Source organism: Clupea harengus, chromosome 15 (genome assembly GCF_900700415.2).
Source record: "Clupea harengus chromosome 15, Ch_v2.0.2, whole genome shotgun sequence".
In the NCBI taxonomy this organism is placed as follows: domain Eukaryota; kingdom Metazoa; phylum Chordata; class Actinopteri; order Clupeiformes; family Clupeidae; genus Clupea; species Clupea harengus.
In genome coordinates this window covers 6676905-6683574 of record NC_045166.1, presented here as the reverse complement: position 1 = coordinate 6683574, position 6670 = coordinate 6676905, and positions in this window count along the sequence as shown.

Below are 6670 nucleotides of genomic sequence, written 5' to 3'. Positions count from 1 at the left end.
CTGTAAACCTGTTTGGTGTGTCTACAATTAAGCACTCATGTGTTTGCGCACTTGATGGGTGTTTAACCAATTGGCTCATAGTGGTAATTTGACAGTCATAGCTTTGGAATTGCAAGGAAGTGACATCTTGATATACTTCTGTGTGTAATGTATACAAGTGTGTTTAGTGTTTTGCAAATCACTGTGTGTATTGTTTTGCAAAAAGTGTGAGTTGTGCTTATAGTGGTGCAAATCTGGGCCGAGTTTTGCTCCTTGAGTGTAAGGTTTCGATAAGTTCAACATAAACATAAATGGCCACAATGCATGCTTTGGCTCTCATCGCAGTGGGTGAGGACCAGAGGAGCAGGGCCTGTGTCTGTGTGTGTGAGAGTGTGTGTGCGGGTGTGTGTGCGCGTGTGTGTGTGTGTGTGTGTATGTGTGAGTGTATGTGTATGTGTTTGTGTGTGTGTGTGTGTGTGTGTGTGTGTGTGTGTGAGTGTGTGTGTGTGAGAGAGAGGTTTTTTTCATCTCTTTAAACAGCTAGTGTTTGTTGTGGCTACTGGCCTTGCTCTGCCTGCCTGCTCCAGCCCTCCTCTCCTCTGATGCCCTATCGCCGCGGCGATAGCCCGTGCTGTCAAAACATGCCGACTGCCTTTCGGCGTTTCGCGCTGGTCGCTGATAGCAGCTTAAAATAATTCCTCCCCAGTCACTTCCCCAAGAAAAACAAAAACACTATCTACATGAGATGCCTTGAGTCTTTCTGAGAGGCCCCTGGGGAGTGTGTGTGATATGGTGAGAGCGCGTGGTTCCTGCGGTGAACTCTGCTCCTACGCTGCGGCGCGTCTGGTGTTCAACCAACCCAAGAGGGCACACGTGACCCGGCTACTCATTGAGCTCCACTGGCTGCCTGTAGCTGCTTGCATTAAGTTCAAGTCACTTATGCTTGCCTACAGAGTGCTTGCTGGTTCTGCTCCCACCTAAATGCTCTTGTAAGGGCAAATGTTACACCCAGGATGCTGCACTCGTCTAGTGAGCGTCGTTTGGCACTGCCGTCTGTGCAAGTACGGCAATCCAGACTATTCTCATTTGGAGTTCCACGTTGGTGGAACAAACTGCCTAGTACTACCAGAGCAGGGGCGTCCCTCTCTACCTTCAAGAAGCTTTTGAAGACCCAACTCTTCAGAGAGCACCTCCCTTCCTAACTGGCACCTTGACTAGTGCTTAACTTGCACTTACAGCAGTTACATTCCTGCACTTCTTTTTCTTTTCCATGTCGTTTTTCTATTTCTTATGTAAAATAGTATTTATTGTTACACCAGGTTTTTATTGCTCTTAGCTTGACTGTTTTCTCCCTTGTACGTCGCTTTGGACAAAAGTGTCTGCTAAATGACTAAATGTAAATATAAATGTAAATGTAAATGTAAATGTACTGGATTAGGCCCGGAGACCCACCCAGCACTGCTGGCAGCCAGTACCCCAAGAAGAACCTCAAAAGCCCTGAGGCTGTGTGTAATTACAATTAGCCACATTATTATTTCAGGAGCTTGTAAGATACGATGAAAAGACAGATGGACAGAGAGCAGTTATGATGAAACAGAAATAGGTTGGCATCCTTCAAGTCCAATAAATACTCTGTATGAAGTAGATTTTCAAGTAGATTTGAACAAAACTCCCCTGACTGATATTCTGCTGAAAGACTTTCAGCAATCTTGTTCATTCAGAGGTGGAAAAGCGCCGAAGGCAATAAGAAGATATGTGTATAAAAACATCCATCCATTATTACTGTATTATTTATACGTGTGTATAGCATTTCAAGTACTATATTATAACAGTAGATGTAATTTGGTGAAATATTTACTTGATTTTGAAAAACCTGGCTTTTATAATTCATCCAATGAGTTGCCATACGCTTGACAGATATTGAGTTTCAGAGCAGATGGATTCCAGGCATAAGTTAATGATGCAGTAAGTCTTACTACTGTTAATCATATATCAAATGTATTTTCATTAGCGTATGGCGCTTGTTCAACTTCTTGACAGTAATAGGCAAGTGTTGAAAGGGCGCCACTGTTTTTTAGATTTGCTTTTATTAAAGTTATATTCTGTGCCGGTGAAATCTAATACCCTTTCTTTGTTACAGCAAATCCTCTCAGATGCAGTGTTTTATTCACACAGCGGTCAGCGTCTGCAAGGCTTTTGTCAGCCACACGTGCCTGAACAAATTAAAAACAAATAAAATGCTGAAATGACTTGTCTTAGTATCTGAAATGGCTCAGCATTTAGTCTATCCTCTTTCCTCTTCCCCCCGAAAAAGAGAAATTCTCCTGTGAAATTGTATCCGACTTGGCAGAAGACACGCTGAAACTCCTGATTGCATAACACCATTGTCCAGCTTAGACATAATTGGTGGCGAGCTGTTGCCGGGACGACCACAGCCATCTCTGCCACCAATCAATTTTACTTTTTTCTCTCTCTCTCTCTTTGTCTCTCTCTCTCTCTCTCTCTCTCTTTCTTGCTTTCTCCCCAGGAGGAAAAGTGGGTCCCGATTACGAAACAATCCCTTTCTGTGGTGGTCTGCCCCTGGCTTCAGACCAGGAGAGTCCTGAATGTGTCCCCGGTCTGAATGGAGGCTTACGACCCTGCCTCTCTCTCTTGCCCTGTGGGATAAGGGTCATAAGGGTCATGTTTTTGTGAGTACAAACAAGATTTACAGCGCGAGGCAGTCAAGTATTTCACTTTGATCCCCGAGCGTGACAGGGACTCCGTGTGAAGCGGTTCCTGCCAAGCCCCAGAGGCCCCGATCTTGGCAACGAGAAGACCACAGAACGACCCACTCTCAGGTCATTATTTACTCACACTGATTGCAGTGCACAAATGTCAAACAGATTTGCATATCTTGATTTTTTGTGTCAACATTAATTATTTTCTCCTGGAGCAATCCAAGTAGCATCAGTTTTATAATCCCATGATGCAACAGCTTGACGTGCCATGCGACTGTATCGGATCACTCTTAGCGCCCTGGGAGACGATGACATCCATCTGTAGGAAAACCAAGACCACTGCTGGCTCTGCCATGGGTTTGAAAGATTGGCAGATCTAGGCCAGATTTGAGGCAGATCTAGGCTCTATCAGACAGCTGTGTATCTGGGAGATCTAGGCTCTATCAGACAGCTGTGTGTCAGGGCGATGCAGATCTAGGCTCTATCAGACAGCTGTGTATCTGGGAGATCTAGGCTCTATCAGACAGCTGTGTATCTGGGAGATCTAGGCTCTATCAGACAGCTGTGTATCTGGGAGGTCTAGGCTCTATCAGACAGCTGTGTATGTGGGAGATCTAGGCTCTATCAGACAGCTGTGTATCTGGGAGATGCAGATCTAGGCTCTATCAGACAGCTGTGTATCTGGGAGATGCAGATCTAGGCTCTATCAGACAGCTGTGTATCTGGGAGATCTAGGCTCTATCAGACAGCTGTGTATCTGGGAGATCTAGGCTCTATCAGACAGCTGTGTATCTGTGAGATGCAGATCTAGGCTCTATCAGACAGCTGTGTATCTGGGAGATCTAGGCTCTATCAGACAGCTGTGTATCTGGGAGATCTAGGCTCTATCAGACAGCTGTGTATCTGGGAGATCTAGGCTCTATCAGACAGCTTTGTATCTGGGAGATCTAGGCTCTATCAGACAGCTTTGTATCTGGGAGATCTAGGCTCTATCAGACAGCTGTGTATCTGGGAGATCTAGGCTCTATCAGACAGCTGTGTATCTGGGAGATCTAGACTATCAGACAGCTGTGTATCTGGGAGATGCAGATCTAGGCTCTATCAGACAGCTGTGTATCTGGGAGATGCAGATCTAGGCTCTATCAGACAGCTGTGTATCTGGGAGATGCAGATCTAGGCTCTATCAGACAGCTGTGTATCTGGGAGGTCTAGGCTCTATCAGACAGCTGTGTATCTGGGAGATGCAGATCTAGGCTCTATCAGACAGCTGTGTATCTGGGAGATACAGATCTAGGCTCTATCAGACAGCTGTGTATCTGGGAGATGCAGATCTAGGCTCTATCAGACAGCTGTGTATCTGGGGGATCTAGGCTCTATCAGACAGCTGTGTATCTGGGAGATGCAGATCTAGGCTCTATCAGACAGCTGTGTATCTGGGAGATGCAGATCTAGGCTCTATCAGACAGCTGTGTATCTGGGAGATCTAGGCTCTATCAGACAGCTGTGTATCTGGGAGATCTAGGCTCTATCAGACAGCTGTGTATCTGGGAGATGCAGATCTAGGCTCTATCAGACAGCTGTGTATCTGGGAGATCTAGGCTCTATCAGACAGCTGTGTATCTGGGAGATCTAGGCTCTATCAGACAGCTGTGTATCTGGGAGATCTAGGCTCTATCAGACAGCTTTGTATCTGGGAGATCTAGGCTCTATCAGACAGCTGTGTATCTGGGAGATCTAGGCTCTATCAGACAGCTGTGTATCTGGGAGATCTAGACTCTATCAGACAGCTGTGTATCTGGGAGATGCAGATCTAGGCTCTATCAGACAGCTGTGTATCTGGGAGATGCAGATCTAGGCTCTATCAGACAGCTGTGTATCTGGGAGATGCAGATCTAGGCTCTATCAGACAGCTGTGTATCTGGGAGGTCTAGGCTCTATCAGACAGCTGTGTATCTGGGAGATGCAGATCTAGGCTCTATCAGACAGCTGTGTATCTGGGAGATACAGATCTAGGCTCTATCAGACAGCTGTGTATCTGGGAGATGCAGATCTAGGCTCTATCAGACAGCTGTGTATCTGGGGGATCTAGGCTCTATTAGACAGCTGTGTATCTGGGAGATGCAGATCTAGGCTCTATCAGACAGCTGTGTATCTGGGAGGTCTAGGCTCTATCAGACAGTTGTGTATCTGGGAGATGCAGATCTAGGCTCTATCAGACAGCTGTGTATCTGGGAGATGCAGATCTAGGCTCTATCAGACAGCTGTGTATCTGGGAGATGCTTGTTACGAATGTGAGGAAATAGCAAACGGCCTCTAGGGATTCGCCATAGTCTACATTGAGAAGAATTCTCTCTTGGCTATATTAACATTTTCATTAGTCAATAAAGAATTGTTTAGTTTAGGTTTTTTTTTTGGGGGGGGGGGGAGTTACTTTAAGAGTTACTTTGCATATAACCTGACATATAATGCTATGTGGACACTGAAGGTCACTCTGCTCCTCTCTGAGATACTATTTGGTTTATATAATTTCTTCTGATCTCTCCGTATACATGGAACAAATACGTAATCTTGAATGGCTGCTCAAGGGAACAGTTGGCGGATGGCGTGACCCCGATGTGATAACGTGAAAACGGGAGCAGATGCCCAGGAATGTTTCCGTTATGAAGTGCTGGTGACTCTGCAAAGATGTTTTATTTTGCTTTCAGATTTTCCATAAATAGGCAGAGAAATGAAAAACAATTTTGTTTTCTTTTTCCTTTCTTTTTTCCCCCCTTGATGATGTCTAACCAGCCACCCACCTACTCATGCCCTTCAAGAATAGCACGGAGATAATAAGTGTAAAAACGCACACAGCTACCCCTAGCTGTACAAATAATAATATTAATAACAATAATAATAATAATAATAATAAATAATAATAATAAAAATTATGGATTTTATTTATATAGCACACTTTAAAATACAAAGAAGTCTGAAAGTGCTTTACAGGGTTAAACAATCAATCACAGTAATACAAATAAAAGAAATAAAAACACTAAAGTCAGAGAAAAAAAAAATAGGATAATATAAAATTAAAATAAATAATAAGAATGTGGTGGAGACTGGCTCTGGCTAGCCCACAGCAAAAGTCACAGACTGTCTGGTCCTCATTCAGAAGGCTCTGTGTTTCCAGCGGCTGCATAGTTATCAGACTGTCCATGTGGAACTGTTTACAGGTGGACGAATGCTGGATGTCAGAATGGTTGAAAACTAAAGAATGGTCTTTCATAAGAGTTCACGAACATTTTGTACAAGGATATTCTGGGGGTTTTTTTTTCCCAAGAGAGAGCCGTTTAAGTGGAGATAGACCAGAATGTTCTAGATAGACCAGTGAATGAATGCATCTATTACTGTAAACACCCACTTGTACAGCACAACAAGTGATTTACTATACACGGAAAGCTGAGAATTACTCAGTAATCAAGTTCCATATACTTACATATATATATATAGATATATATATATATAGATAGATAGATAGATAGATAGATAGAAAGATAGATAGATGGATACATATGTTATGTTATAGTTACATATGTAAAACAATGTGAAATCTCTTAAAAAGGATTGGTGGACATCTGTTTAGTGTGAACTATATTTTTCCACATTGACGCAGCACCTCTTCCACCCCCTCATCCTGAGCGCTTCAGCAGGGGTTTCTATGAGGAGGATACCTGGCTCTTTCTGTCCCACCCACAGTCTGCAACCCCACCGGGGCTGTTAGAGATCGGAGAGGCGAGGCAGGGAACGTGCCTGCATTTCCAGGTGCTTCTGTCATCTATGTTAGAGATCTACTCAACACACCTTTGGAACCCTGTCGTCTGTTATCAGTACGTCTGCTTTTCCTACGATGAGAGATTGCCTATAGGACGCTGAGGAAAAGGGAAAACTAAAGTAGATAACAAAACTTGCTTGGATTGCAAAAACCCAAG